The sequence below is a fragment of the Panthera onca genome, chromosome B3 (assembly GCF_046562875.1).
Source record: "Panthera onca isolate mPanOnc1 chromosome B3, mPanOnc1 haplotype 2, whole genome shotgun sequence".
Taxonomy (NCBI): Eukaryota; Metazoa; Chordata; class Mammalia; order Carnivora; family Felidae; genus Panthera; species Panthera onca.
Window position 1 is genome coordinate 61,405,751 of NC_138344.1, and position 17,417 is coordinate 61,423,167.

Here is a 17,417-nt window from a genome sequence, read left to right on the forward strand (position 1 = left end):
TGCCCATATAGCATTTGCTTTAAGACAATGATTCTTGGGGCACCTGGGTGACTCAGTCGGTTAAGCATCTGACTTCGGCTCAGGTCATGATCTCGCAGCTCTTGGGCTCAAGCCCGCGTCGGGCTCTGTGCTGACAGCTCAGACCCTGGAACCTGCTTCGGATTTTGTGTCTCCTCTCTCTGTTCCTCCCCTGCTTGCGCTCTGTCTCTCTCTCTCAAAAATAAATAAAGATTAAAAAATTAAAAAAAAAAAGACAATTGTCAAGGGGGTGGAGGGTGAGAAGGAAGGGAAGATTCCTTGAGGAGGCAAGAAAGAAGGGGGTAGTAGGTATTTATAGTTTGTAAGATTACCCAGCTGACTCTGATATGTTGTTCCCTCCACCTCTTTGAGAACCCCTGCCCAAGAAGTCACCCAGAGGGAAGAAGAAAGCAAGCTGCTTTGTGGGGGTCAGCATGCCTTCTGTTGGCCCACCAAGAGGTGTAGCAAAGGGAATATGGTTTAAATTATTACCATGTTGGGGCACCTGGGTGGCTCAGTCAGTTAAGTGTCTGACTCGGTTTTGGCTCAAGTCATGATCTCGCAGTTTTGTGAGTTTAAGCCCAGTGTGAGGCTCTGTGCTGGCAGCCAGGAGCCTGCTTAAGATTCTCTTTCTCCCTCTCTCTCTGCCTCTCCCTCACTCACACGGTCTTTCTCCAAATAAATAAACTTAAAAAAAAATAAAATAAATCATTACTATATTAATGGTGCATCCAATCGGGAATTACCCCAAACTCCTTTTTAATCCATTTGTGCTGCTATAACAGAGTATCATAGACTGGGTCCATCATAAGAAACAGAAATTTGTTTGTTTGTTTGTTTGTTTTTCCATTGGTTATCAAGTGATCCTTTGTTGAAATATTTTCTTTTGTAGCCCTTAACTAGCTGGGCATTCCACTGCACTGCTATTGCTGTCATCTATTATTTCATGAGGGTGGTGGCCATCAACACTGCAGCCCACAGACTGGGCAGTTCCTAGGATCTCTTTGATGGTTCCAGAGAGTTCTCCAGCTAAAGGTCGGTGCCATATCTTTCGGGCAATGTTGACAATCTCATGATATTTCCACAGTGATATTTCCACTGTGCTTGTTTTTCTGCCTCTTTCTGTCGCATGGCGGTTCCTTGAGGGCTTTGACAATCAGGGCAGAGGCAGAAAGTACCATTTCAGTCTGGGCCTGTCTGTGCTACATGGTCAGTTCCACTATAATCCTTAGACCCTTCTAATAACTGGCTGCCTTGGCAATGTCATTACCAACGCTTTCTGAAGACAGTCCCAACGGGCTGATCTTCAGGGCCAGGGAAGACATGGCACGGACTTCGCCACTGGTGTGCCTCAGGTATACGACTTTGATTTCATTGGGGTCGAACTTAGGCAGCATGGTGGAGGCAGCTGGTGTCAGATGCACCTGGATCAGGGACAACCAAAGACAGTTTTACCTTTGCCTCCTCCAAGCCAAAAGCCAAAGGAGAAATTTATCTCTCACAGTTCTGGAGGCTGGGGGTCCAAGGTTAAGGCACCTGCAGATTTAATGTCTGGTGAGGGCTCACTTCCTGGTTCAGAGACAGCCATCTCCTTGCTGTGTCCTTATATGCTGGAAGGATCAAGGTTGCTCTCTGGAGTCCCTTTTATAAGTGCACTAATTCCATTCATAAGGGTTCCACCCTCATGACCAAATCACTTCCTAAAGGCCTCACCTCCAAATACTCTGACATTGAGAATGAGGCTTCAACATAGGAATTTTGGGGAATACGAACACTTACTCTTCAATCAACCTCAAAATCACTTTAGCACCACCCCAAGAAGTCCATGTTATTTAAGATATGGGTAGCTTACGGGGAGAGGGCATGATCCAAACTAAATTTTCTCTCCTCTAAAATTAGGATTATTATAAGAAAAAGGTAGTAGAATTGTCCTTGATTCATTAATTCAGGTAGTCAACAAGCAGTTATTCAAGACTCTACTTGTTTTCTATTTCTGCTACAACAAATTACTAGGAATATAGTGTTTTAAAATAACACACTTCTGGGGCACCTGGCTGGCTGAGTGGGTGGAGTGCACAACTCTTGATCCTGGGGTTGTGAGTTTGAGCCCCATGTTGGGTGTAGAGATTACTTCAAAATCAATCAATCAATCAATCTTGAAAAAAAAAATTAATGTTTATTTTCAAGAGAGAGAGACAGAACGTGAGCAAGGGAGGAAAAGCAGAGAAAGAGAGGGAGACACAGAATCCAAAACAGGCTCCAGGCTCTGCACTGTCAGCACAGAGCCTGACGCAGGGCTCAAATTCACGAACTGCGAGATCATGACCTGAGCTGAAGTCGGAGGCTTAACCGACTGAGTCACCTAAGCACCCCAATAAATCTTTAAAATAAAACAAAATAGGGGCACCTGGGTGGCTCAGTCGGTTAAGCCTCTGACTTCAGCTCAGGCCATGATCTCGCTGTTTGTGAGTTTGAGCCCCGTATCAGGCTCTGTGTTGACAGCTCAGAGCTGGAGCCTGCTCCGGATTCTGTGTCTTCCTCTCTCTGTGCCCCTCCCCTGCTTCTGCTCTGTCTCTCAAAAATGAATAAATGTTAAAAATAATTTTTTTAATTTGTTACAAAATAAAATAAAACAACACTTATTATCTACAGTTTGGGAGGAAAGAGGTTCAGAGTGGGTCTCACTGGGTCAAAGTCAAGGTGTTGGCAGGGCTGCTTTCCTAGAGGCTCCAGGGGGGAATGATTCCTGGTTTTTTCCAGTTTCTGGAGACTGCCCACACTCCTTTGCTCATGGCCCCTTCCATCTTCAAAGGCATGTCCAGCAAAGTCATCTCACACAGTCTGATTTTTCCCTCTTCTGCCTCCCTTTTCTATGCACAGACTCTCTTGATTACATTGGGCCCATAGACGATCCAGAATAATATGCTCATCTCCAGGGTAGTTGATTAGCAAACTTAATTCCATCTTCAACCTTAATTCCCCTTTGTCATGCCACCTAACATAGTCACAGGTTCCCGAGATTAACAAGTAGACATTTTTGGAGACGTTACAGTCTGGGTAATATTCTAGGGACTGTTCCAGAGAACAGAAGGAAGACTAGTAAATGGCAAAGTGCTCAGTTTGTTATTGTATGTAAATTATACCTTGACAAAGCTTTAAAAAAGTTAATAGCGTAATATTCAAGACCCTTCATAATGCTCATAATAGTTATGAGTACTACTTACTAAGAGTTTACTATGTCTTGGGGCACCTGGGTGGCTCAATCAGTTGAGTGTCCAACTCTTGATTTCTGCTCAGGTCACGATCTCACAATTCATGAGTTCAGGCCCTGCTTGGGATTCTCCCTCCCTCCCTCCCTCCCTCCCTCCCTCTCTCAAAATAAATAAGCTTTTTAAAAAAAGAGTTTACTGTGTCTTTATATACATCACCAACAGTTACACTCCTTATAACCCTTTGAGGCAGGGGATATTCTATTCCCTTTCTATAGATGAAACTAAGGTTCAGAAAGATGAAGTGCACTGTCCAGGCTCATACCTCTAGTTAGTGGTGGAGGGGGGACTGGAACTTAGTCTGTGTGAACTCCACAGTCTGTGCTCAAACCTCCAGCCTCTTCCTTCAATACATCCTCCACACTCCACCAAGGCAGCCTGTGCTCCAGTTTCACAGATGGTGTCCCCAAACTGCCACATCCACTCCCACAACCATATTTCTAAATGAGCTGTTCTAAAGCTACTACCTCTGAGGAGCCCTCCTCGGCCCCCTCACAAGTCTTCCTGGGATCTGCCAGCTCTACTAACCACTTCTCATAGAGAAGTTTTCAGTCTGTTTTATGGTGGCATGTTATGGGTCACCTTCTTTCACTAGATTCTTCATCTCTCTGAGACTGAGAGCCTTTCTTACTCATTTTTGTATCCCCATAGTGGCTCATCAGTTCATCGTGCACTGTGCATTCAAATGTTTTTTGAGATACTTTGAGTCAAGATGGCTCTGTGAGTTCGCTCTCTTGGCACTCCCTCTGCTGTAAACACATAGCAGGGATAGATAAAACACAAAAAAGAAAACAACAAAATGATAGTGCTGAGCTCAAAAACAAGATTGTAATCTCTGTGGCCCTGAACTAAACAGAAACCTAAAGTCATGAGTAGGACTGAAGCCTCAGGGCTATGAGGATCCTAGTAGAGATGCAGGGGAGGCAGCCAGGCACTTAGGAGACAAAAAGTACTTCAGCCTAGGTCAGGAACTAGAGTCAGGCTCAGTGCTTATAGCAGGGGTTGGGGCAGTTTCTCCACCCAAGGGAAAAGACTGACAGACATAGCTGCTAAAAGAGTTCAGAGATGTAGGGACGCCTGGGTGACTCAGTTAAGCTTCGGATTCTTGGTTTCAATTCAGGTCATGATCTCGAGGTTCATGAGTTCGAGCCTCGCTTCAGGCTCTGAGCTGACAGCATGGGACCTGCTTAGAATTCTGTCCCCCCCCCCCCCACCCCCGCCACTTGCTCTCTCTCACAAAAAATAAAAAATTAATAAACTTAAAAAAAAAGGGTTCAGAGGTGTAGTTTATTTGGGTTATAAAGAAAATTTGGGTAAATAATAAAAGATTTAGGGTTGGATGACAATAAATGTAATATATGGCAAAATTAGTAGAGTGAGGGTAGACGACCATGGCAGCAAAATGCAACTGGGAGAGCCAACCAAAAATCCATGGATAACATCTCCATAAACAAGGCATTCTTCTGAATCCACAATTCAAGCTGGCAAGAATAAACCCTGTTAGCTACAAGACTTGTGTGGGATCAGAATCCGTGCAGAGGGAGGCAAAGGGAAGGAATTCGGCTTTCGGCAACCCTGAAAGCAGGCAAACCCCCAATCGACAACTCTCAGTGGAAGCAGGGAGGGGATCCTGCAGAGTCCAGCTCGCTGATGAGGACCGTGAAGATCCAATAAAGGTCTCATAGTGACGGGGCAGACTGGGTCCTACAAGCTCTCAGAATTACAAACAAAGCTTCCAAGGCAAAGCTCTTTAGGTCCTCAATAAGGAGAAGCTGCTGGGAATGAAATCCCAGGGACAGGGACAAATAGGAAGTAGGTCCAAATAAAAGTAAGTGAGGGAAGCAAGAGAGGCAAATCTCATAAAATATAAGGTTATTTATTTACTGATTTGATTTATTTTAAAGCCACTCTATGAATACAACCAGAAAAGGAGCTCTATTCTAGAACTTGGAACTCTATATTGAAAGAACATGCCATGTATCTGGGAAAATGGATCCAGAATGACCAATAAAAAGACATGGTCTATTGAAACTATTGTACTTGAAAAGAAAATAAATGGTTATTGGCATCCAGGCAAAAAAAGGCCAAGAGGAAAAAATTACATTATACTTTTTTTGCTAGTTAACACTTTATCCGTAAAGTAATACAGTAACATGTTTAAGACAATGACAAGAAAATGTGAACCACAGATTCAGTAGCCAGCCAAACTGATCTTCAAGTATCAAGGCTAGAGAGAAACTGTTGAGAGTACTGCCAAAACTCAGAGACTGCTGTTCTCATGAGTTCTTTCTGAGAAATCAACCAAAGGAAGACCAGAGCGACATAAAGACTGGCAGCTAGATTGCAGTTCCAGGAGTAACCCAGCTCTGACCACACATAAGAGGTCAACACCTCACACCTTAGGAATATGTGGGGGAACAAGATGGAAGGGACCTGGGTCCCTGAATAAGCATCTGGAACAAAGCTGTCTATAAGCCATTCACCTCCAGATGGCTGGGTGAGAGTGAAAGAAATTCCTATTTTGTTTGAGCCATTGTATTCTGTAGTCTCTTTGTTATATCAATGTACCATATAATTTAATAATGTAGAAACTGGTACATGGAAATGAGGTTGCTGCCATCACAATAATCTAAAACGTAGGGTTTTGACTTATTGGAAAGGTAGCTTGTGACAAAGAACCGGATTTTGAAAGCTGGATATTTGGTGACATATCAGATTTTGGAAAAAAATCTTCCCTGTAAAAATGTGGAAGACAGAGACCTATGGAGCTTCTAGCTCTAGGGAAAATGGGTGGAAAAAGCCATGTTAGTCAATACTGCCCTTAGACCTGCCAAGCAGGCTCCCTGCCCCAGACATTAGCCTGCCTCAGGGAGTCCACGCTTTGATGTGCCTTCCCTTGGGTAGTTGGGAATGGCTGGAGCCAGAAATGCCAATTGGGTGGGAAATCCCAATTTGGAACCAGGTCCCACAGCAGTCTAGGTGATCAGAAATGCCTTCCTCAGAATTTTCTAAACCCGTCTCTGATGCCAGGACACAACAACATCATCTAGGTAGAGACCCTGAGCCCAGACTGGACCTGGGTGGGCCCTAGGAACCATTTCTTCCCTTCAGAGCTCTCTCCAAATCTCTACACCCACCCATCCGTACCCAGGCTATAGTTGTTTCTCTTTTTTTTTTTTTTTTGAATTGAATTGTTCTTGTCTAGTCAGTACATGGTGCTGGGATTAAACATGCATAAGAAAAACAATTAAATTACCTTATACCATATACAAATATAAAGACTTTGATTTGAAAAGAAAATCTTTAAACCTTTTAAAACAATATATAGGAGACAAACTATATGACCTTGGGGGTAGGAAATAATTTATTTTATTATTTATTTCTTTATAAATAAAATTTTTACTTATTTATTTAATAAATACGGAGAGGGGGAATGAGAGAGAATCCCAAGCTTCTGACAGTGCAGAGCCGAATGCAGGGCTCGAACTCACAAACCATGAGATCATGACCTCAGCCAAAGTCAGATGCTTAACCAACTGAACCACCCAGATGCCCCTATTTTTTTATTTTTTAATTTATTTTTTAAAAATACCGGGGCGCCTGGGTGGCGCAGTCGGTTAAGCCTCCGACTTCAGCCAGGTCACGATCTCGCGGTCCGTGAGTTCGAGCCCCGCGTCAGGCTCTGGGCCGATGGCTCGGAGCCTGGAGCCTGTTTCCGATTCTGTGTCTCCCTCTCTCTCTGCCCCTCCCCCGTTCATCCTCTGTCTCTCTCTGTCCCAAAAATAAATAAAAAAACGTTGAAAAAAAAAAAATTAAAAAAAAAAAAATATTAATGTTTATTTTTGTGAGAGAGACACAGAGCACAAGTGGAGGAGGGGCAGAGAGAGAAAGGGAGACACACAGTCTGAAACAGGCACCAGGCTCTGAGCTGTCAGCACACAGTGTGACCCAGGGCTTGAATTCATGACCTGAGCAAAAGTCAGACGTTTAACCGACTGAGTCACTCAGGCACCCCTCCTATTTTTCACTTTTTATTATTTATTTATTTATTTATTTAAAAAAAATTTTTTTTTTTACATTTCTTTTTGATAGAGAGAAACAGAGCACAAGTGGGGGAGGGGCAGAGAGAGACAGAGACACAGAATCTGAAGCAGGTGCCAGGCTCCGAGCTGTCACTACAGAGCCTGACCCGGGGCTTGAACTCACAAACTGCGAGATCATGACCTGAGCCAAAGGTGAACGCTCAACCAACTGAGCCACCCAGGCACCCCTACTTTTTTTTTTTATTTTAATTTTTTTTTTTTTAACATTTATTTATTTTTGAGACAGAGAGAGACAGAGCATGAATGGGGGAGGGTCAGAGAGAGAGGGAGACACAGAATCTGAAACAGGCTCCAGGCTCTGAGCAGTCAGCACAGAGCCCGACGCGGGCTCGAACTCACATACCGCGAGATCGTGACCTGAGCCGAAGTCGGACGCTTAACCGACTGAGCCACCCAGGCGCCCCAGGCACCCCTACTTTTTAAATATTTTATTTTTTAGTAATTTCTACACCCAATGTGGAGCTTGAACTCACAACCATGAGATCAAGAGTTGTATGCTCCAGGGGCTCCTGGGTGGCTCAGATGGTTAAGCACCAACTTCGGCTCAGGTCACAATCTCATGGTTCATGAGTATGAGCCCCGAGTTGGGCTCTGTGCTGACAGCTCAGAGCCTGGAGCCTGCTCTGTCTCTCTTACCCTCTGCCCTCTTCAGCTTGTACTCTGTTTCTGTCTCTCTTAAAAATAAAAATAAACATCAAAAAAAGAAAAGAGTTGCATGCTCCACTGACTGAGCCAGCCAGGTGCCCTGGAAATAATTTCTTAAGTCACAAAAAGCTATTAAGTAAAATATGCAATATATTTGACTACGTTAACGTTTATACTTCTGTACAAAAGGAAAAAAAAAAGTGAAAAGTTGCAACCAAGAGAAGGTTTTTGCCTCATATATAGCTGATATGCGATTGATCCAGAACACATAAAGGATTTCTATAATTGGTAAGTAAATAAAAATGAGCAAAGACAAATCAAAGAAAGAAAAATCCAGTGTCCCATAAACATTCGAAAAGATGCTCAGACTCACTAGTAATTCAGGAAATAGAAATTAAGACAGAAATGGATTATCATTTCACATCCATTAGGTTTGTTAAAAATTAAAACATCTGACAATACTAAGTACTATTGAGATTGTGGACCAAAAGGAACTCTCAGTTACTGCTGGTGAAAATGTTACTTTTATAGCCACTGTGAGAGCCTGGCAATATCTAGCAGAGTTGGAGATGTGCATTCCTAAAAACCAGCCTGAAACTCTCTCTTGTGTATATAAGACCTAAGCAAAAATATGCATTGCAGCATTGTTCAGATTACAAAAAGTAGAAACCAAATGTCCATCAATAGGAGAATGAAATGATTGTGTTGTGATCATACAATGAAAAGTAACAGTTTAAATGAATGAACTAGACCTACATATCAAAGTGGGTAAGTCTTAAAAATAAATTGATGTATTTTTATTTCATATATGGGTATATGAATGTAGTGAAAAGAATAAAACATGCAGGGGAAGATAGATACCAATTTCAAATAATGCATGTCTGGGGAGAGAAAGGAGAAATGGGAATGAAATCAGGGAGTAGTTCCTGGGAGGCTTCCACCGTATCTACAATGTTTTATTTCTTTCCAAAATATCAAAATCAAGTATGGAAAAAGACTGAGATTTGTATTTGTCTCAAAACTTTTCCGAGCATTCAAAATATTTTATTTAATGTTTATTCATTTTTTGAGAGACAGAGACAGAGCACAAGTGGGGGAGGGGCAGAGAGAGGGAGACGCAGAATCTGAAGCAGGCGCCAGGCTCCGAGCTGTCAGCACAGATCCCATGGCGGGGCTCGAACCCACGAACCGCAAGATCGTGACCTGAGCTGAAGTCAGTCACTTAACCAACTAAGCTACACAGGCGGCCCCAAAATATTTTCTAATTGAAAAAATATTGAGGGTTTGGGAGCTCCTGGCTGGCTCAGTTGGTAGAGGATGTGCCTCTTGATCTCTGGGTTGTAAATCTGAGCCCCACGGTAGGTGTAGAGATTACTTAAAAAAAAAAAAATCTTGGGGCATCTGGGTAGCTCAGCCAGCTAAGCATCTGACTTTGGCTCAGGTCATGATCTCATGGTTTGTGGGTACAAGACTGCATCAGGTTCTACACCCGCAGTGTAGAGCCTGCTTGGGATTCTCTCTGCCCCTCCCTCACTCAAGTTCGCGCTCTCAAAATAAATGGATAAACTTAAAAAAAAAATTTTTTTTAAAAATAAGGATTAGTGTCTACCCTATATAATTGTTAAGATTAAACATGTTAATATTATAAGGTTATTTTGAAAAACCCCACAAAATGGGGGCACCTGAGTGGTGCAGTCAGTTAAGTGACTCTTGAGCTCAGCTCAGGTCATGATCTCACAGTTTGTGAGTTGGAGTCCCATATCAGGATCTGCTCTGATAGCCGGAAGCCTGCTTGGGATTCAGTCTCTCCCTCTCTCTGCCCCTCCCCAACTTGTGCTCCCTCTCAAAATAAACAAACAACAACAACAACAACAACAACAACAAAACACAAAGTAAACAGTTATGTTCACTACCTAAGCTAAAACATACTATGGTTGAGAATTAAAAATAATGAGGTTTACAAAGGTACAGGAAGAGTAGCTGGTATGCAGTATGTGCTTGAACAGAGACTGTTAGGAACAATGATTATAGTGTCAAATAGTTTCTAGGTATCAAAAAAGGGGCATGACCTGATTAAAAGAAATAATAGTAGGTTTGGAAGAAAGCTGCCCAGTTCCAACAATACTCACTGTATTTCTAGAAGACCGCTACTGGTGCACTGTGAAAGTCTATTTCCACAAGGTTTGACACTTTTCTCATCCCAAGTTTGCAACTCAGGGTAATGTGAGATAGTGCTGGTAGAAATATATGTTCCATGTTAGGATGGAAGTTTCAGCAACTAAGAAAGGATTCTGGCTATCCTTTTTTTTTTTTTTTTTTTTCCATTTGTTTTTTTCTCTGTAGCCGGATGAAGGTACCTCAAGGTCACAAAAAAGAAAGCATTTCCTAACAAACAATGAAGACTTAAATGTTTTGAGGACCAATATATTTTCAACCATTTTATATATTGATGTTATACATATTTCATTTTAATAAAAGATTTCTGCTACCAAACTTAAAAAATATGAAGAATTGTTTGTTGAAGTGGATTATGGGTTTGTTTGCTTGCTTGCTTCAGCAATTTCCTCGGACTCTTCACCTACAGTTTGGTCAGTAAGCATCTGCAGACCCTGTTTCCGTGTGGCATCCCCACGGCTCCAGCCACCGGGCTAGGTTTTCCGGCCTCCGCTCTGCCCAGATGGCTCCAGCCACCCCCGCCAGCTCTCTCCTCCTCTTCCCTCCCAGGGCGCCTACTGTCCACATGCTCCTTAGCTCTTTCAGGATAAACTCAGGGACGCTTTCCTCGTTTCCCAAAACCTAAGCTCCTAGGGCGGAAAAACGAGCTCACAGTTCTTTTATATTCCTCGCGGCCAAGTCAATCCTTCAATGAAATTTTACTCCCAGAAGAGAAAAACCTTGGACCGCTTTTAACAAAGAAGCGCCGGCATCGGCGCTGGTGCCCTGTTCCGAGTCGCGGGAGGCCCCACCCAGCTGACCTGGAACTGACTGGCTCCCCCTCTCTGAGTCTCTGGGCGCCCCCTCTGGGGAAGCGCTCCCTAGGCCGCCGCAGCCCGGTGCCCGCCGGCCAACCGCGCTCCGCCGCGGGCCTGCAGCTGGGTCCCCTCCACGCCGCGGACAAAGGGGCCTGTGTCCTGCAGCCCCCACCCCCCCCTCCCGCCCCCCGGCCGAGCCTTTCCCAGCCGGCCGCCGGGAGGCCTCCGCAAAGGCCGGAGCAGAGCGAGACCGCGCGTGATCCTTCGCGTGGCCCCGCGTGTGGTCCGGTCCCCAGTGGGCCCGCCAAGCCGTTGGGTAGGCCGCGCTAGGCCCCGGCCTCAGTCTCCGCCCCAGGCTTCCCTTGTCAGAAACTCGGGTAGAAGAGCCCCCACCCGACATATCTGGAGCCCTTGAGCAAAGTTCAGGCAAGGCCATCTGACTTGGGCCTTTTGGGTTCTCAAGGGTCAAGACGTAAAATTCCTTTCTCCCTTTTAATGATTCAGGATCTTTCTCCACTTGTCTGTGTCTTGGGGAGGGGGTGGCAGGGGAAGTGATAGCTTCTCCTTTATGCTTTACCCCAGGGAAAAACAGTAATTTGAGGGAAAGGTGAGAAATTGTGCCTACTTACTGAACCATGGGTACGTGCCAGGCCCTCCTCTAGGCACAGATCCTTTGTCTTAATCATCAAAAGGATTTGTAAAATAAATATTATTTTCCCATTCTACCTTTCCATTTTTAGAAAACTGAGGTTAGGATTTTGGGCTAAGATGCTGGGGATACTGCAATGAATAAAACAAGATGCTGTGCTCACTCAACTTACAAGGGGAGAGGCTGGATAATCACAACTAATTAATTACAAAAGGGGAATGAGAGCCCCGAAGACAAATTCCCCAGGTGCTGAGGGATGGGACTTTATAACAGGCAGAGTCACTGGTCTGGCTTGAGAGAGGTCAGGAAGCTTCCAGAACTGTTGCAGCAGTCTGGGGAACAGGGGAGAGAGATCTGAGGATGCTGATGGCAGGAAGAACCCATTCAAAAGAAATTGGGAGAATGGACTCAATAGGACTTAGAAAACTGTTAGTTGTGGAGGATGACTAAAAAGTCAATCCAGTCTTTCTACCACCTCTACCCTCTAAGGCTGGGGCATTGGAAAGAGGAACTAGGTAAATCCCTGGATTCTTATCCTGACTGACTGTCCCTTCTTGCTGGATGACATCATAGACAAATCACTCTGTAAAGCCTTGGGAGACCTGCAGTCCTTCAGTAGACTGCAGGCATGCTACCCCCTATGAGCTATCCCCATATGCTAACACCCATGATGCTGTTCCTTAAACCTTGAGGAACATTGCAAAAAAATATAAGAGGAGCACGTAGGAAAACTACACAATACATCTACAGTAGTCGTGCTGGCACATGGAAATGGAATATAGAGTCTAGAAATTAACCCAAATACATATGTGAACATAGTATATAACAAAAGAAGTATATAAATACATAGAGATGGATTATTAAAGAAGTGTGCAGAAAATATAGATCATTCAGTATACAGTGTTGGGACAATGGATAGCCATCTGGAAAAAAATAAATTTGGATCCATATCTCACTTCTTATTCCAAAATACATTTTAGATGACTCAAAATTAAACAGTGAAAAATAAACTTTAGAAGCACTAGAAGAAAATGCAGGTTTTTAAAAATAGTCTTCTTGCATGGGGCACCTGGCTGGCTTAGTTGGTAAAGCATCTGACTATTGACATCAGGGTTTTGAGTTCAAGCCCCAGGCTGGGCGTGAAGCCTACTTGAAAAAAATAATAATAATAATCTTGCAGTGAGAAGTCCTTTCTAAGTATGACACAAAACCCAGAACCTATACACATACACACTCAAATAACCACAGCAAAAACATCATCTACACCATGTACCACAAAAGAATAATTTCCTTTATATAAAATGAACACTTACAAATTAGTAACAAGGGACCAACAACTTAGTAAAAAAGTCTATGACAAACGGTTCACAGTAAAGATCAAAATGGCTAAGAGCATACGAAAAGGTGTATCACTTATAATGAGAAGTGCAAACTGAAATTACAATGAAATACTGCTCTCACTTACCAGATGAACAGAACTCACCTTGGATTCTTGGGTTCTTGGCAGTATCAACCACAAGTTAAAATGCAAATTCCTTCAGCAATTTTTCTTTTAGGAATTCTTCTATAGATACAACCCTACAAGTATGCAATGATATGCCTAAAAAGTTCATTGCAGCACTATTTATAATAGCAAAATATTGGAAACAACCTAAATGTTCAATGTTAAGGAGCAAAGATGCATACATACAGCTAGGGAAAAGTTTCATAATAGAGGCTCTGGAGGGTATACTAGATTTGAATTACATCCATAAAATGGAAACAGTAATTGTATCTACTGCACAAGGTTGTTGTGAAGATTACAGTTAAAATACCGAAAGCACTTAGAACAATATCCAGAGTATATACCATTAGCTATTTACTTACACATATTGTTAATAAAAAGAGCAAAGGGGCAAAACAACATGTACAATAACCTACCACTTGTGCAAAACAAAAATACAAGTGTATAGGTTATTGAAAATTTCACAAAAAATGAGTAACAGTGGTTGCCTCTGGGAATAGAAACTTAAGAGCTAAGCACAAGGCAACTTATTTTCATTGTCTGCTTTTCTACATGTATTTTTTTAGTATTTATTTATTTTTGAAAGAGCGAGTGAGCAGGAGAGCAGCAGAGAGAGAGGGGAACAGAGGACCTGAAGTGGGCTCCATGTTCGGGCACCTGGGTGGTTCTTTTGGGCATCCCGCTTCGGCTCAGGTCATGATCTTGCGGTTCGTGGGTTTGAGCCCAGTATTGGGCTCTGTGCTGACAGTTCAGAGCCTGGAGCCTGTGTCAGATTCTCTGTCTCCCTCTCTCTCTTTGCCCCTCCCCTGTTCACACTCTGTCTCTCTCTCGCTCTCAAAAATAAATAAACATTACAAAAAAAAAGTTATTGAAGTGGGTTCCACGCTGACAGCAGAGCCCGATGCAAGGCTGGAACTCACAAACTGTGAGATTATGACCTGAGCCGGAGTCAGTCAGACACTTAACCAACTGAGCCACCCAGCTGCCCCTACCTTTCTATACTTTAAAAATTGTTTACCATGGGTATTTGACATCTATTTGAAAAAATAATATTTTAAAGTAGAAAGATATCAATCAGAAACACATAAAAAGTAATTAAATTTTATAAGATGTAGAAATTAAATTATGCTCCAATCTTTTCCATTAGTGTTATTCTGTTAGAATGATTCTATATTGCAGTCACTGAACGAGTTTGCAAATACTTGCTGCACCCTTTCAAATTATTGATGGAGAATAGTGCTTGCACGTTAAAGTGTGGACCAGAAGCATCAGCATCACCTAAGAGCTGGTTAGAAATGCAGAATCTCAGGCCCCACCCCAGACCTACTGAATCAGAGTCTACATTTTAATAAGAGTCCCAGGTGATCTGTCTGGGGATCTTGTTTGAAGTATGAGAGGCACTGAGCTAGGTACATTAATAAAAAACAAAAATATAAAACAGAACAAAACCACTGTTCTACTCTTGTCTCTTCTTTTTGACCCCCACTTCTCAAAATTGCTGTGGTTAGATGATTCTGGAAAACACACTGCAGAGTGCAAGAAAGCACACACAAAATAATCCAACCTGTATGACTCTATATGAACTTTAAAAAGAAGTACTTTAATCCATGATGTTAAAAATCTGGATAGAGGTTACCTTTGGGGAGGGGGGAGGAGGCAGAGGCTGGGGCAGGGCCTAAAAAGTTGCTTCTGGAGTGCTGGTAATGTTGTCTCTTGATCTGGTTGCTGGTTATTTGGATCTGTTTGTGAAAAATTCTTAAGGACTGTGCACTTCTGATTGGCATATTTTTTGGGGATGAATCCTATACTTCAAAAAAAAGGGTTTTTATTTATTCTTTCAATGTTTATTTATTTTTTTAGAGAGAGGAAGAGAGAGCAGGAGGAGGGGTGGGAGAGGGATAGAGAACCCCAATCAGGGCCCACACTCACTGTGGAGCCCAACACAGGGCTTGATCCCATGACAATGAGATCATGATCTGAGCCAAAGTCAAGAGTCAGACGCTTGACCAATTGAGCTACCCACATGCCCCCCAAAAAAGGTTTTTAAAAACTCCACTATCATGGGGTGTCTGGGTGGCTCAGTTGGTTAAGCTTCTGACTTCGGCTCAGGTCATGATCTTGTGGTTCGTGGGTTCGAGCCCTGCATCGGTCTCTGTGCTGACAGCTCAGAGCTTGGAGCTTGTTTCATTTTCTGTGTCTCCCTCTCTCTTTACCCCTCCCCATTCTCTCTCTTCTCTCAGAAGTAAATATTAACATTTTTAAAAATTTAAATAAAAAAGCCTTGTTGGTTAAGCAACTGGCTCTTGATTTTGGCTCAGGTCATGATCTCATGGTTTGTGAAAAGGAGCCCTATGTCAGCCATTGACAGTGTGGAGCCTGCCTGGGATTTTCTCTCTCTCTCTCTCTTTCACTTTACCCCTCACCCCCCGCCTCAGTCAAAATAAATAAGCATTAAAAAAAAAAAAAAAATGCCATTATTATCACCTACCTCAAACCCCTTGATCATGGGGGGCCAAGACACTTGGGGAAAAGAGACTGAGCTGAGAAAATTATTTACACAGATTTAATTACTGGTAGATGACTCTCACTTTGTCACACACACACATACTCATATCATAACTCTTGTACATTTTAAAAGGTACCTAGTACTGACCTGCATTCACCCAAAAGATAATATGATTATGACAGAGCTGTTTAAGGTGCTCTCTGGAATGGTAGGGAGGGAAAAAGCAGTCTTTAGGGGACTCTCTGATTTAGTGGGTTTCAAGCCTGAATTGATTGACCATTCATTAACCACATAACCTTGGACAAGTTACTTATCCTGCATTTCTGTCCTATTGGAGGATAATTATATTCCCATCTTACAGGAATGCTCTCTGTATTAAATGAGATAATACAGACGAAGTGCTTGGCCCAGTGCCTAGCACATAACAGGAGCCCATTAATGGTAAATAATGATTTGAGAGTAAAGGTCTCCTCAATCAAGAATTCTCAAACATTACCACACAGATAATCATTACAGGCAGTTAAAGCCAATCACAGCAGGAACCATTCTGAAAGCCATTTCCCTGGAAGTGAATTCAGGTCTTATGATCCACGTGGGAACCAGAATCTGGGATGCCAGCAACAGGTTTTTCAGGATATTTGCTTTCAGAAGCACCCGCCTCATTCCACTGCTCTCAGCCAGCAGGGCAATACCTGTGTCCCTCCCTGTCTTCCCACACCCCTCCACACAGAGAGGGACCCAGTTCTCACGCCTCCTGCTACATATTCTCATGAGTTTGCTCTGAAAGCTTCTAACCTAAAATTTTCCAGTGGAAATACTTGGAAGCAAACTTTATGCTCTTATTTCTAATGCTTAAGAGGCATGCCATTCTCTTAGCCCATTTCTTCCCCTGAGTTTCCCCTGGCTCCCAGCAACAATGTAAAGGTGAGAACAAAGGCTCCACACCCAATGATAGAAGGAAAGTCTGACAGAGGGGTAGGAGACAGCCAAAGTAGTCTTTGTCCTTGTTCCAAGAAAAAGAACCTTTCCATAACATTTACATTTTAAAAGATCAAGGGTGGTTATCTCTAGGTGGTAGGATGATTTTCTACATTTTCCTAATTGTCTACAAGGACTATGTATTATCTTTATTTATTCTTGAGAGAGAGGGTGTGAGCAGGGGAGGGGCACAGAGAGAGAGAGACAGAGAATCCGAAGCAGGCTCCAAGCTGTCAGCACAGAGCCCAACGCGGGGCTTGAACTCACAAACCGCAAGATCATGACCTATGCTAAAGTCGGACGCTCAACCAACTGAGCCACCCAGGCACCCTATGTATTATCTTTAATGTGATAATATTCTTTGGGCTCTTCTCTAATTACAAAAGCTTTTTTTTAAAGTTTATTTTTGAGAGGAGAGTGACAGAGAAAGAGAAAGAGCACAAGTGGGGTAGGGGCAAAGAGAGAGTGGAGAGAGAATCCCGAGCAGGCTGTGCACTGTCAGCACGGAGCCCAATGTGGGGCTCAAACTCACAAACTACCGACATCATGACTTGCATCAAAACCAAGAGTTGGACATTTAACCAACTGAGCCACCCATGCGCCCCTAATTACAAAAGCATTTTGTGCTCAATGCAAAAAACTTGGAAGGCACAAAGGAAAACAAGTCCCCTTAACTCACATCATGTAAAGATAACAGCTGTTAACATTTTGGCATATGTCTTTCCAGACTTTTCTCTATGTAGAGATGCTTCATTTTTGTGATCTGGAAAAAA

The 17,417-nt window shown here is 42.9% G+C and overlaps 1 pseudogene across 1 annotated transcript; it reads right to left on the minus strand.

Annotated features, from left to right (window-relative positions):
- Positions 1 to 803: 803 nt before the first annotated feature.
- On the minus strand, positions 804 to 17,407 carry LOC132669238 (large ribosomal subunit protein uL11 pseudogene; annotated as a pseudogene). The gene is made up of 2 exons (XR_013556256.1): positions 17,324 to 17,407; positions 804 to 1,442 (listed from the first exon to the last, which is right to left on the minus strand). The product of XR_013556256.1 is annotated as a large ribosomal subunit protein uL11 pseudogene (transcript).
- Between the last annotated feature and the right edge of the window lie 10 nt (positions 17,408 to 17,417).